The 15,954-nt window shown below is 41.8% G+C and overlaps 1 protein-coding gene across 2 annotated transcripts in view; it reads left to right on the top strand.

Annotated features, from left to right (window-relative positions):
- The first annotated feature begins 14,057 nt into the window (after positions 1–14,057).
- The window catches only part of PARVG (parvin gamma), a 263,533-nt gene continuing 261,636 nt past the window's right edge, over positions 14,058–15,954 (top strand). For both annotated transcript variants that reach the window (XM_030215420.1, XM_030215419.1), the window contains exon 1: positions 14,058–14,232. The gene's annotated coding sequence lies outside the window, so the exon portion shown is untranslated. The remainder of the gene's footprint in view (positions 14,233–15,954) is intronic.

The raw sequence follows: 15,954 nt of genomic DNA, 5'->3' as shown, positions 1-15,954 counted from the left end.
ATCTCAAAAAGGCAAAAACATCCTCTTATTTAGTCCACAAATATTGACCCACGATCTAGGAAATTAAAAAAAGGTAAAAGAAAAAAAAATAGAGTAGATAGAACCTTCAGTATCACAGCCAAGATAAGCGCTAGCAATCAAGAAATTCACAGCAGTTATTATTTAGTTGAAATAAACTCAATTAACTTCCCTGGGTCAAAAAAAATGTAATTAACAGCATTCAAAGAAATATAACACTTGCAAGGAAACTAAATGCAATTAAATGCAGAAAAAACTCAATGCCTGGTACTCACCTCCCAACACAACACCAACGAATTCAACGCGATAAACACACCAAACCTAAACCTTCCAATCTCAGAAACGCTAAAAATCCTTGGAGTCACTATCGACCGCCACATAACACTGGAAACCCACGCAAACAACACAACTAAGAAGATGTTCTACTGCATGTGGAAACTGAAAAGGATAAGACCACTCTTCCCAAGATTCGTCTTTCGTAACCTAGTGCAATCCCTCGTCCTCAGCCATCTGGATTACTGCAACTCATTATACGCAGGCGGCAAAGAGCAAACACTAAGGAAACTCCAAACAGCCCAGAACACAGCAGCCAGACTCATCTTCGGAAAACCAAAATATGAAAGGGCAACACCACTACGAGAGAAACTACACTGGCTTCCACTGAAGGAACGCATCACCTTCAAGGTATGCACACTAGTCCACAAGATCATCTACGGCGAAGCCCCAGCCTACATGTCCGAGTTGATTGACCTACCACCCAGAAATGCTAGGAGATCTTCCCGAACATACCTCAACCTCCATTTCCCTACTTTCAAGGGCGTGAAATACAAGACGCTACACGCGTCAACCTTTTCTCACACGAGCACGCAGCTTTGGAACTCACTGCCATGCAACTTAAGAGCGATCCACGAACAAGCATCCTTCCGCAGATTACTGAAGACCCACTTGTTTGAGTCAATCTACGGAAAAAACCAAAACACATAGAGTCTACACTCACTTACATCAATGCATCACACATCCACTCAAGATCTCTCATTCCCCCCAATTCCACATTACTCATACATACACTTACAGGAATAGGTAAACCATGTGCCTAAATGTCTTAACACTACCATTAAACTTCCTATTATCTCCTCCCAAAGTCTCCCTGTTGATGTCCCATTGTGATATTCCTAATGATAATTTGATTATCTCGCATAACTTGTACAATGTAACCCATAACCAAATTGTATCAACTGTATTCTCTGTATTCATATCTTATTGTAAGCCACACTGAGCCCGCAAAGAGGTGGGAAAATGTGGGATACAAATGCAAACAATAAATAAATAAATAAATAAATAAATAAATAATATAAAGGATCCTCCTATTTGGAGAACCCTCTCTTTTAATGTCAAAAACTGCTTTCTTCTTCTTTGAGTCTCTCTACAAAAATCCGGAAATATCTGTATTTTTGATCCAAGAAAAGGAGAGTTCATGTGTCTGAAATAAAGTTTAAATATATTGTCCCGATCCAATTGTAAAGCGAATGTAACCAGCAGTGTAGTTCTTTCAGTCACTACCTCCAGAGATTGCTCTAAAAATTCTGTCAAATTAACATCAGACTGGGGCTTTATAGGCAACTTACTCAGACCAGCTCCGGAGATATATTGTGTCCTGGTAATAGGCGGTAATCCCTCAAGGGGAATACCTAATACCTCTGAAAAATATTTTTTAAGCATGTCTAAGGTGTTGGGTGTTAAAATATTCAATCATTCTGACTTCAAAGGTCTTACGTTCTTGTATGGTTTTAAAGTTACCTTTCAGGATTCTCACTGTGAAGCACCCCAATATGCCAACCTTTTTATGGCTGAGCTGGAAGAGACATTTCTGAATACACACCAGACCAAACCTCTAAAATACTACCGGTACATCGATGACATTTTTATGATTTGGACGGAGGGTGAAGAAACTCTGAAACAATTTTATTCTGCCTTCAATACATACCATCCTACAATCAGATTCAAAATTGACTACTCCCCAGAAAAAGTCAATTTTTTGGACACCACGGTCTCAATCAGTGATGGCTGTATACAAACATCTATATACAAGAAACCCACAGACGGATGCAGCTACCTCCACAACTACAGCTTCCATCCTTCACATACAAAAAGATCCATCATTTACAGCCAAGCCACAAGATACCACCGTATCTGCTCTGACCCAGGGGACAGAGACAGACACCTTAAAAGCCTGACTGCATCCTTCAAACAGAAAGGCTACAACCCCAAAATAATTTCCAAGAATATTGTCTCCTCCCTCAAAACACCCAGGGAGAATCTGCTACAGTACAAGGAGAAAAAATCCACAGACAGAATTCCCCTTGTAGTGACATATAATCCAGAGCTGGAAAAACTGAGGAAAATCATAAGAGATCTACAACCTATACTCCAGGAGGATGAATTACTGAAAGAGATATTCCCATCCCCACCAGTACTGGCCTTCCGACAGCCACCCAACTTAAAACACAAGCTAATCAGAAGTAAACTTCCATCACAGACTGAAAAGGAACAGAAGGGCACACGTCCCTGTAATTTATCCAGTTGCAAACTATGCCAAAATATTTCACAGGACCCCACAGTTACCCACAAAGGAAAGATATTCAACATAAAGGGATCTTTCACTTGCTCATCTTCCAATGTGGTATATATCATTCAGTGAAAAAAAATGTAACGAAGGATGCTATATTGGAGAAACAGGCCAGATGCTTAAGACAAGATTCAATTTACATAGACATCACATGAACAATACTGGTGCCAGTAGGGTTCCCACGCCTGTTGGTCAACATTATACAGGACCAGGACACTGTACCAGTGACTTCACAGTGAGAATCCTGAAAGGTAACTTTAAAACCATACAAGAACGTAAGACCTTTGAAGTCAGAATGATTGAATATTTTAACACCCAACAGAAAGAACTTAACAAGGATCTGGGGTTCCTAGCCCATTATAAACCATAAAGTTGTATTTCTCTGTTGATCACCCCACCCCTCAATTATCCACACCCATCCTGTTAGAATATCAATGATATGCTTTGATGTTCCCATGCATACCTCCGACCCACCCCCATCCTCCCACCCTGTCAGACTGTCATAGTAATGCTTGAATGTTTTCACTTATATACACTGTCAGCTAGCACATTTGCTTATTTCCGATCTGACGAAGAAGGGCAACCTTCGAAAGCTAATCAAGAAATGTATTAAGTTATGTCCAATAAAAAAGGTATCATCTTATTTTCTTTTCCATGTTTTATTTTGTTTGATTTCTATTGCAGATTTTAGAAACACCCATGACGGGAGCATGGCCATGGCCCCCTTTTCAACTATGCAACTTAGAATTTACACACATCACATTATAGAATACACTTAGACAGTTCTGCGTGTAAATTCTAATTAATGCCATTTAGTGTCAATAATTGATTAAGTGGCAATTATTGGTGCTGATTGGCTTGTTAACTAATTAAGTTGCATGTGTAAATCTAGAGTACGACTGGATTTGAGCGCACACCTTAAGTCACGTTATATAGAATCTGGGGGTAAGAGCATGGCATTTGCGCACCTAAAATGCACTAGGGCTGAGTGCCTATATTTAAGTTCAATATTTTACTAAACTCCAAAATTTAGGAGCTTAAATAAGGAGCAAAAGTGAGATGGGGAAAAAGTTTGAAGCTTAGCACTGATTTTCAGAACCAGGCACCTAAATTAGGTCATAAATCTAGGCAAATGGCTGGGAATCCTAAATGTAGGTGAATTTTCAATAGAAAACTTAGGGTCCTATGTTTAACTGAAAACAGGGGACAAATTTAGATGCCTAAATTAAGGCACTCCACATTTTTTTATTATTGGGTTTTCTTTGTTTCCGTCTTAATCTCATACTTCCCTGAGTATTTGTGGTCCTGCTGTCCTGTAGCAAATTGAAACTATGTGGCCCAGAGTTCTCTGAGAGTGAATTTAGAATCCCAGGACTAAATCAGAATCCATAAAGTTTGGTTAGCAACACTTTAAAAGTTTTTCGTAAATAAGAAAATTATATAGTGATTGTAACAATGTGAACCATCAGTAGCGAATAGCCTCCAAAAAGATTTCCTTGCATTGTAGCTCCACTTGCCAATCTTTAAAGACAATTTGATCTTGTTAGAGCAAAATGGTACAAATTCAGTATCTTAATTTGCTGCTCCACATGAGGTTTTGTTCAATAAAAGAAATGGTTCTTTCACCAGTTTTATACAGCTTCTTTCTGTAGATGATGAGGATTTCATAATAGATTATTATCTTATATTTAACTTTCCAAAGAACTGCAGCAGATATATATATATGAGCAAATGGCCGCAGCTATTTGCTCATATTCAGTGACAGTATCCAGATATTGCTACTGAATATCATTGCAGATCACCTTGGAGCTAATGCTGGGATAGTTTTGGACAGAGCGTGGGCCATCATCAAGGTTATACAAAAGAAAGTGCAATTCTATCACTGGCATCCACATTTATGTACCATGGACTAGGTTCTATAAATGGCGTAAAAAAAATTGGCACTGAAAAAAATCCGTTCTTAGTGCTATTTTATAAACCTTGTCTAAAGTTAGGTGCGGCTTATAGAATAAGCATAGCGCCTGTCTCTGTGACTAAAATTTAGGTGCAACCATTTACTCCAACTAAAATCTGGTGACTATGTCCACGCCTAATTTGGTTGCAAATAAAGATCAGGCATATTCTATAACAGTGCACGTAATTTTTAGGAACACCCACAAACTGCCCATTCCCCTCCCATGGCCATGCCCATTTTTATGATCCACATATTAGAATTTACGTGCACCATTTTACAGAATAGGGTTAGAAAGTTTTGTCTGTAAATTCTAGTTAGTGCCATTTAATGCCGATAATTGTTAGTGGTCAATTATCGGTGCTGATTAGCTTGTTTAAATATGCATGTGCTAAATGCTAGTGCTGCCCATATATTCCTATGGGTGTCTCTAGTGTTTAGCGCATGCTAATCATGAGTGTGCGCTAAAAATGCTAACACACCTTTGTAACAGACCTCATTAGGTTGCACGCAGAACTTTAGCTGCCATTGATAGAATCCGGGTGCATGTGTACAGAATGTCAGCACTTTTGTGTGCATTTATGAGCCTAAGGAGCAACAAGACAGCTAAACAACATTCTGTAAAGCATAAATCCAAAGGGAGCATAGACAAAAATAATCTCAACTACAAATACAAAATGCAGAGTTCTGAGTGAGAAGTCATCACCCAAGAAAAAGACCTTCAAGTCCTTGTGAACAATAAGTTGACGTTTTCAGTCCAGTGTCCCAGGGCCACTGAGAGACAGAGCTGGGCCCAGGGCAAGGCAGCCACTGCTGTTGCCCCCTCCACTCGGGCCACTGCCCCTTTATCCTCCTGCATCTGCTCCTCCCTCGATCAGACGCTCTTAAGACATAAGCATCGCCATGCTGGGACAGACCAAGAGTCCATCGAGCCCAGCACCCTGTCTCCGACAGCGGCCAAAAGAACAAGCATTTTGTCCCGCCCATCCCAGAAAGTGGATTATTCCTACGTCCATTCAATAACATTCTATGTGCTTTTCCTCCAGGAAGCCGTCTAACCTTTTTTTAAACTCCGCTAAGTCAACCGCCCCAACCACCTTATCCGGCAATGAATTGCAGAGTCTAACCACGCGTTGAGTGAAGAAAAACTTCCTCCGATTCGTTTTAAATTTACACTGCAGCTTCATTGCATACCCCCTTGTCCTAGTATTTTTGGAAAGCATAAACAGATGCTCCACATCAACCCGTTCCATTCCACTCATTATCTTATAGACCTCTATCATATCTCCCCTCAGCCGCCTTTTCTCCAAGCTGAAGAGCCCCAGCCTCTTCAGCCTTTCCTCATAGGGAAGTTGTCCCATCCCCTGAATCATCTTTGTCGCCCTTCTCTGCACCTTTTCCAATTCCACTATATCTTTTTTGAGGTGCGGCGACCAGAATTGAACACAATACTCGAGGTGCGGTCGCACCATGGAGCGATACAATGGCATAATAATATCCTCATTTTTGTTTTCCATCCCTTTCCTAATAATACCCAACATTCTATTTGCTTTCCTAGCCGCAGCAGCACATTGAGCAGTAGATTTCAACATAACATCAATGATGACACCTAGATCCCTTTCTCGGTCCGTGACTCCTAACGCGGAACCTTGCATGACGTAGTTATAGTTTGGGTTCCTCTTTCCCACATGTATCACTTTGCACTTGCTCACATTAAAAACGTCATCAGTCATCTAGATGCCCAGTCTCCCAGTCTTGTAAGGTCCTCTTGTAATTTTTCACAATCCTCCCGCGATTTAACGACTTTGAATAACTTTGTGTCATCAGCAAATTTAATTACCTCACTAGTTACTCCCATCTCTAGGTCATTTATAAATATGTTAAAAAGCAGCAGTCCCAGCACAGACCCCTGGGGAACCCCACTAACTACCCTTCTCCATTGAGAATACTGACCATTTAACCCTACTCTCTGTTTTCTATCTGTTAATCAATTTTTAATCCACAATAGAACCCTACCTCCTCTCCCATGACTCTCCAATTTCCTCTGGAGTCTTTCATGAGGTACTTTGTCAAACGCCTTCTGAAAATCCAGATACACTATATCAACCGGCTCACCTTTATCCACATGTTTGTTCACCCCTTGAAAGAAATGTAGTAGATTGGTGAGGCAAGACTTCCCTTCACTAAATCCATGTTGACTTTGTCCCATTAGTCCATGCTTTTGAATATGCTCTGTAATTTTGTTCTTTATAATAGTCTCTACCATTTTGCCCGGCACTGACGTCAGACTCACCGGTCTATAATTTCCCGGATCTCCTCTGGAACCTTTTTTAAATATCGGCGTTACATTGGCCACCCTCCAATCTTCCGGTACCATGCTTGATTTTAAAGATAAATTACATATCTCTAACAGTGGCTCTGCCAGCTCATTTTTTAGTTCTATCAGTACCCTTGGATGAATACCATTCGGTCCAGGAGATTTGCTACTCTTCAGTTTGCCGAATTGCTCCATTACGTCTTCCAAGTTTACAGATATTTCATTAAGTTTCTCCAACTCATCAGCCTCGAATACTTGTCCAGCACTGGTATCCCACCCAAATCTTCCTCAGTGAAGACCGAAGCAAAGAATTCATTTAATTTTTCTGCTATTTCTTTGTCTTCCCTGATCGCCCCTTTTACACCCCGGTCATCCAGCGGGCCAACCGATTCTTTTGCCGGCTTTTAGCTTTTAATGTATCTAAAAAAGTGTTACTATCAGTTTTCGCCTCTAACGCTATCTTTCTTTCAAAATCCCTCTTTGCCTTTCTTATCAGCACTTTGCATCTGACTTGACATTCCTTATGCCGCTTCTTATTTTCTTTAGTTGGTTCCTTCTTCCATTTTCTGAAGGATTCCTTTTTAGCTCCAATAGCCTCCTTTTCCTCACTTTTTAACCATGCCGGCTGTCGTTTTGTCTTCCGTCCTCCTTTTCTGATATGTGGAATATGTTTGACCTGGGCTTCCAGGACAGTGGTTTTGAACAGCATCCATGCCTGTTGTAGGTTTCTTACCCTCTCAGTCGCTCCTCTAAGTTTTTTTTTTACCATTCTCATTTTATCATAGCTTCCTTTTTTAAAGTTAAACGCTAACAAATTTCAAAGCTGATCATGTTATGATCACTGTTGTCAAGCGGCTCCCAGACCGCAACCTCCCATACCAGATCATGCACTCCACAAATGACTAAGTCTAGAATTTTTCCTTCTCTCATCGGCTCCTGTACCAGCTGCTCCATAAATCTGTCCTTGATTTCATCAAGAAAGTTTACCTCCTTAGCGTGCCCTGATGTTACATTAACCCAGTCTATATTGGGGTAATTAAAATCACCAACAATTCTACCTCATGCACAATTAGTTTGGGGGCAACTATGGCAGGCACACCATAAAAAAGTGGAGAAAAAAAAACTTCAGAAAAATCGGATCCACCTCGTTCTTAAAGGACACACCTTAAATATAATGAGGGAACCGTTACAATCATGTGTCTTCACAAAAAAAAACTCCACTTTAACTTTCATATGAGCACTGCCATGTGCCACCACAAACATTGTAGGAGACTCAAAAACTCACTTATCCAAGCTTGGAAAATGTACTTAGCTCGTTATAATGATGTCTTCGCCATTCATAATCCAATCCAGGTCCAAATGCTGTTTCGCTATACCATAGCTGCCTCAGGGGAATATTTTCTTTCTTTATAATCCAAGCACTTTAAATCACTCTCCGTCTCCAAATCACCCTGGAACAAAAAATGGCTGATGGCTTCATTTTTCTCTTTATACGTATAAATACTCAGCGTCTGACGTTACATCTTCATCATCCAATGAGATGATCACAGAAAAGCCTTCCATTCAATCGCCACATTTAAACCTCTCGGTATGACAGTCTTTAATTCAAATATCCAACTCTGCTCTCTCTGGATTGGATTATGAATGGCGAAGACATCATTATAACGAGCTAAGTACATTTTCCAAGCTTGGATAAGTGAGTTTTTGAGTAGTATACCCCTATCACCGTCCTTTTCCCCTTAACACTTGAAATTTTGATCCACAATGATTCCAAGAGGTCTTTTGTTTCCTGCAGAATTTTCAATCTATTTGATTCAAGGCTCTCGTTGATATACAGTGCTACACCTCCCCCATTCCGGTCCACCCTACCACTTCTGCGACTGAGTGCCGTGACCCGGGTGATAAAGGAATGGAGAATAAAACTGAGAGTATCCGTATGCTCTGCACAGGTCCCTGTTGTGAACACATCTTCAGGACTGTGTGCAGTTCTAGTTGCCCCATCTCTCAAACAGAATATAGCAGAACCTGAAAAGGTTCGTCAAAAGGGCAACAAAATGATAATGAGGATGTAGCACCTACCTTATGAAGAGAAGCTAAACAGGTTAGAGGATATGATCAAAGTTTATAAAGCCATGAGTGGGGTGGAACTGTTAAATAGGGAATGATTATGTAACCTTTCAAATAACATAAAAACAGAAGTACACGCCATGACACTGATGACCAAATTATCATGTGATATGAGTGAAGGTACTGTGCATCTCAAGGGGGAGGAGAAGACATTTTAATGTTGAAATTAGCAAGTTAACCAAAAGTATTGCTAGCAATATTTGTAACACACATTGCCCATGACTGCATCATATTTAACTGCCTATAGATGGTTGGCATGATGGAAAATTGCCTACTAGTGTTTAAGCACGAATGACTATAACCTGCACATAATGGCGGGTGTGGCTGTGACTGCCTTTTTGGGCAGACTGGATAGACTGTGCCAGGTTTTCACCTGCCACCATTTACTGTGTTACTGTATTAAAAATGAATTGTAGAATTTTGTTTCATGCGGCACATAATTAAAACATGGAAACTGTTGCTGGAAGTGGCTAACAAAGCAGGAAATCAAAAGTTATTGGAGGAAAAGTCCATAAAAAATGATTAGTAGGGTAGACTTGGGAGAACCATAACTCATCCTTGAAAATGAGAAATAGAGCTACTTGTTGGAACCTTTTGACCCAGATTGGCCACTGAGTGAGATAGGATGCTGGGCTCGATGGACTGGTCTGATTCAGCATGGCTTGTCTAATGTTCTTAACTTCCCCCTCCCTGCCCTAAGGTATTAAAAAGCCTAACAATATCCATTACTTGTACTACTTGTAATACTACAACCATGAGTAAAAATCTAGTCAACCATATAATATTGTCTAACTATTCAGCTGGCAACGACGAGCATTTACTGTTGCTGGCTTAGACCTGCATATTCAAATCTGGGCCATGTGTAGGCACCAGCATTGACTATCCGGGCCTAACAGGATAGGAGGCAGCTGCTGGGATTTATACAGGTCCCGGCTGATATTCAGCAGAGCATCTGCATAAGATATGTATTCAAGTCCTGGCTACATATTGTCTGAGACCCACATACGGGTATCTGGCCAGATTCCGACCCCCGTTCCTCACTCCCACTCCTCAGAACAGCAATTGATCCCCTTCAAAATTCCCCCTTACTCCCCAGAACAGCAACTGATCACCTTTCTGATCCCCCACCCTCACCCCAGGCTATAGGCCTCCCTTCTGGATCTTCCTTTCTGATCCCTAGTGGTCTAGTGGAGAATGGGCAGGAACACTGCCCACTCACTCCTGTCCATCATAACTTCACATTTAAAATGGCTGCTGCAACCTCTAGGCTGCCGCTAGACTACCAGGTATTGGAAAGGGCTTGCAGAAGTAGGGGGATCCTTGTGGGGGGGGGGGGGGGGGGTTGGTTCGTCAGTTGCTGTTCCAAGGAGGTAGGATGGAAGGAAGGGACTGTGAAGGGGAAGGGGTCAGTTGCTGTTCCGGGGGCGTGAGTTGGAAGGAGGAAAGGGGGGAGGGGATCAGAACACTTTAGGCCAGTAGCTGGAAGTTATGCGGGCATATTAGGACTGCTTTTTGTGCAGTCCTAAATGCTTGCTTAGCTATTCAGACACCGGAACCAAATATCATCAGCACTGGCATAACTGCTGGCTCCTCTTTGACTCTGCCCCCATAATGCCTCTGTAAGGACTGGTTCTAAAATGGCTGGTTAGTGCAGATATTCAGTAGGATTGACTGCCCAGTTAAATGCCAATGAATATTGGTGAATAGCTGACCTCAAGTGATTTAAATGGGCAGGAGCCTCATCAGCTCTCTTATATTGCTTTAAATATTGACCCCTAAATAACCAGGCTTGTCTGAGTATCCTAAAACTTATAAAATCCTTCTGTAACCTGATATAATCATATAAGGTTTTCCAGAACTTTAGCGCTACTTTTGAAAAGATTCCATGCCTCATTTTTCCCAGGTGGAAAATGATGGATAAGCTGCACTTTCATTATTGAAATGTGTAGAATCTGTGGAAGTGGCGCGTTCCTAACCTGTTCGCAATCCGGGGCAGGTCGCCACTGTGCCCCCTGGTACATCACCTCCCCCGGCATGTCACTCCCCCTGAAGCACATCACCAGACTTTCCCTCCCAGCAAGGGGGTGTGCAGAGCAGGCGCATGGCTGCGGCTCTACCAGTCCCCTGCCCTGGAACAGGAAGTAATGTTAGAGGGGGCATGGGATTGGTAGAGCTGACAATTGTGCGCCTGCTCCGTATACCCCCTTGCTGCCTGCACCTGGGGCAGATCGCCCCCACCACCCCGCCCTTGGTACGCTACTGCTCTATGGGATTTTCACAATGGTCCACTGTGTGCTAGAAAACTCCCACAGCCTCCACCAACAGGAGCCTGAATTGTGTATTCAGTGACATCACTGGTCACTGAGTAAAGCAGTGCTATGATGATCTCTTTTCCCTTTCCTTTTCCTATTAGGAGGGAGGAGAAAAGGAGTCAGTTATTATAATGAAAGGAGGAATTTTTCTTGGAGGGAATTTCGCAGGGCTATAAAGCCTAGAACAAAATGGTTTTCCCTCTGACCAGGATCCTCTCAGCTAGGGAGAACTATTGCCTTAATAGCCAGCAGGAGCACAACAATTGTTAGCTGATTCTACTTCATAGTGAATCTTAAAAATAGCTGACAATAAAATTAAGGCTATCAGGTTTCAGTTATCACACAAGTAATAAATATAAATAAAACAAAACCTAGAAAATAAATAAATGATACCTTTTTTAATCAACAAACAATACATTTTTGATTAGCTTTCAAAGGTATCCCTTCAGATTTATGATCTGAAGAAGGGTTACCTTTGAAAGCTAATCAAAAAATGTATTGTTAGTCCAATAAAAAAGATATCATCTTATTTTATTTTTTCTGTTTTGTTTTATTTCTAGTTGTTACCTTTAAAAGTGGACTAACACAACTACCACATCACTTTACAAGTCATCACACAGATACTGTCCTGCAGTCTGGGTAAACCAGGGGCATCAGGGAGCACCTAACCACTTAATAGAATTAGGAGGAGAGGGAAAAAGCTGCTATATTTTGCCATTGTTACTGGCTTGGCATCCAGCTAAGTATTTAACACATGGCTGAGGAAAGAACCATCACATCACCATAGCAGTGCCCTGGCAGGTTGCAGAGGACAACAGCTTATCTCCAGCCATCAGGAGACTCAACATCTACAGAGTCTGAGATACAAGAGAGATCATCAAAGTCACATGAGTGTGGTTTCCTTATTATAATCAGCACTGCTACTACATGTATTTAGGAGTATAAATATGATCTGTGAACAAACAGTCAGTTCCCTGTGGAGTTAAATAGATTGTCTGCATTGGGAAGTTGGAGCTTCTGTCCTTGTAAATAAGTTTATTGCCTGCCTTTGCTGAAGAAATGCCTGTTTAAATTTATCTGAAGTAGTTCAGTAAACAAGAAATGGTTCGGAACAAATCTAGCGTGTGGTCTCAATTATTCAAGAAGGAGAGTGTGTGAACTGTAACAGCCTTTTTCGGCCTCCTGGAGATGTTTTCAGTTCTGGCTCACACCCCAGAAAACAAATATTGGGGCTCATTTTTTAAATTGAAAAACGTCCAAAGAGCGGCACAAAGTAGCAGATAGACATTTTGTTTGACAAAATATCCCGACTGCTATTTTCAAAACCCATTTTAAAGACTTTTTTATGCAGTTCGTCTGTAGTGCATCCAAATCACAAGGGGACGTGTTGGGGCATTCCCAAAACATGGACATTTTTCTGCCATAATTTTTTGTTTTATTTTGTTACATTTGTACCCCGCGCTTTCCTACTCATGGCAGGCTCAATGCGGCTTACATATTGTATACAGGTACTTATTTGTACCTGGGGCAATGGAACAAAGCAAAAATGTCAAGGGCTAAACGTTAGATGTTTTAGTCTAGACCTGTTTCAATCATGACTAAGTAACAAAAAGGTGCCCCTAAATGACCACTGGAGGGATTAATGCATGACCCCACCCCCCCTTGTTCCCCTGTGAAAGAAACAGTACATACCAGCCTCTTTGACAGCTATTAGAGCAGCAAGCCTGGAGTAGCCTAGTGTTCAATGCAGTGCACTGTAGAGAAGGGGACCCAGGCCCATATCTCACTCTAACTGTTACACTTGTGGTGGAAAGTGTGAGCCCTCCAAAACCCACCAAAAACCTACCATACCCACATATGAATGACATCTGCAGGCATAAAGGCTATTGTAGTGGTGTACAGTTGGGTACGGTAGGTTTTTGGTGGGTTTTGGAGGGCTCACCATACAAGATAAGGGGGTAACGGTGAGATGTGTACCTGGGACCTTTTATGTGAAGTTCACTGCAGTGCCCCCTAGGGTGCCCCACTGCTCTGCTGGGATGTCTGTGTGGCCAGTCTACTAAGAATTCTGGTCCCTCCTACATTCCAATGCCTTGTTTTTGTGTGTTTTTCCTTTGGCCTTTTTTTCAAAAATGGTCCAAAAAGATAGACGCACTGAGCACAAAACTTCTAGGAAATGACCATTTTCAAAACAAAAAGATAAGACATTTTTCTGCTTTGAAAATTACTATATTTGCCACTTGATTTTTGGACATTTTCAGCAAAACATCCAATATCGGATTTAGACGTCATATCGAAAATGCCCCTTATTATGTAACTGCTCCCCTCTCATCCTCAGAAGAGAGCACTAGGTGACCATAAAATGAAAGTTTTTGAAAGGACAAAGTGGAAATGTTAATATTTTGTCTTTTCAAAATCTGAATTCTTATTCACAGCAATGTGCCTGTGCATACAGTTGTTTTGACATAGAATATTTTGCAATAGTTAGGACAAAAATCTTTGTAACAGCTGATACCTTAAGTTTCCGACTCCCACACTGCCTCCTCTTCACTCGGGTTGGTAAGGCGCTTATATATGAGAACAAATTTTACGGGGAAGTGAGCAACATCGGACAAAGCCACAGAGTCTAACGTCATTTCTGAGGCTTCTACTGAAAATCCTTTTTGCAAAATGAGGAAGTGAAGAGCATTTTAACTAGCAAGACAAGCTGACATATTCATTTCTTTGTTTTGCTTTCATGGTTGTGAAGTTCTGAATGGTGTGGAAGAGAAGAAATTCTGATCTGAAAGAGAGAGAATCTATTCTTCTGGAGTGCTTTCTGCCCCATTTTCTGACAGGAAATAACATATTTCACGCAACTGAAAAGAAGTCTACCTTTAAGGTAAGTGCTTCCAGGAGTTAGTTCTTTCTTGTGTGTATTGTAGTGCATATGACAACATTTTTGGTGTTTCGAAAGCTTTGGCCTTTGTTTTTACTCCTTTCTGTACATAGCAGATTTTGTATGCACTTCTTCTGGAGAAACTTGCCAGTGAGTAGTCAAATGCACAAGGCATCTTTGTGAAAAGTGAAGCATCTGTTTGTTTGCAGTCCGAGAGCAAATATATTATACAGGGACACTAGGGATATCACAGGAACCAAGGATGGGAGTGGAGGCACGATGCTGAAGCTTAGGGGCACATTAACACTATACAGGGCACTAGGCAAGCACATATTTGTGGTCCCCTACCATGGACTCATATTCTCTCCTTTTCTTCCCCCCTGCAGTCACTCTTTCCCTGCCTGTCACACCCCAGGACCACCAATCATGGCCATTTTCTCCAGGCTGCCTGCCCTATCCACTGCCCCTCCTCCCACTTCACATTTTCTGAAGTGGGGTGGAGCAGAATAGGCTAAGAGCCAGGTAACCTAGGGTTAAAATCCTATTTCTCTTAAAGGTGTTCCTTATGACCTCGAAGAAGTTATTTTCACTTTTGTTTGCCTTGCATACATCTTAGATTCTAAGCTGGACCAGTCAACCATACTTGAATTTGAAAAGGCTATTACATCCAAATATGCATAAGCCCCACCCCCCCACATCAAATCCAGGCACAGGAAGTGCCACAGTGCAGCCTGTAAGTGCACATTGATTAAGTCCTTGCATTTACTCATAGCCCGATGCCATATATAAGTTTGCCATTTACTGCCTTTCTGTGGTTATAATCAAAGCGGTTTACATATTATATACAGGTTCTTATTTGGTACCTGGAGCACTGGAGGGTTGAATGACTTGCCCAGTCACAAGGAACTGTAGTGAGAATTGAACCCAGTTCCCCAGTTTCTCAGGCTACTGCATTAACCACACTACTCCTCCATCCAAGAATAGTAGAATAACATTTAGGTACATTTACACTTAGGCACCCCCAGTTAAACCTGCCATAGAGCTGGTGTAAATGGGGGTCCCTTAAATGTAGCAGGCACAGGCAACTTATAGCAGTGGTTTTCAACCCAGGCCTCAGAGACTACCTGGCCAGTCGGCTTTTCAGGATATCCACAATGAATATGTGTGAGATAGATTTGCATGCACTGCCTTCTTAGTATGCAAATCTCTCTCATGCATATTCATTATTTTATCTTGAAAATCCGCTGGCCAGGTGGTCCCCGAGGACTCAGTTGAAAACCACCGACTTATAATATTCTATAAATTGCCTGCCTAAATGTCAGCCCTAAGATAAACAAGAAGAGTAAATCTCCGCAAAACTCACCAGGAAGAAGCAAAGGAGAGGAAATGGCCAAGCAGTGGAGGCGCAGACAAAGGTCAAGATATGAGACATCTTTATTAACAAACTAGTAAAACATGCCCATTTCTTGCGCAAATGAAACGGGCGCTAGCACAGTTTTCCTTCCGAACCTTCCCCCCTCCCTACTCACCCCTTCGGCGTTCTGAAGGCACTGACCGCCATTGTTGCGGACCTCGGCACGCCACCTTCAATCTGCTGAGTCGTTGGTTGTGAAGCCACTGACGCCATTGCTCCGCCCTCGACGTCATCACGTTTGACGCGAGGGCGGGGCCCCAACACAGTGTTTTTGGTGGCTTCACCACCACGAACCCTTCGAACCGGAAGGA

This window comes from Microcaecilia unicolor, chromosome 9, assembly GCF_901765095.1.
Source record: "Microcaecilia unicolor chromosome 9, aMicUni1.1, whole genome shotgun sequence".
Classification (NCBI taxonomy): domain Eukaryota; kingdom Metazoa; phylum Chordata; class Amphibia; order Gymnophiona; family Siphonopidae; genus Microcaecilia; species Microcaecilia unicolor.
The sequence above is the reverse complement of the archived record's forward strand: the minus strand, read 5'-3'. Positions and strand labels throughout refer to the sequence as shown.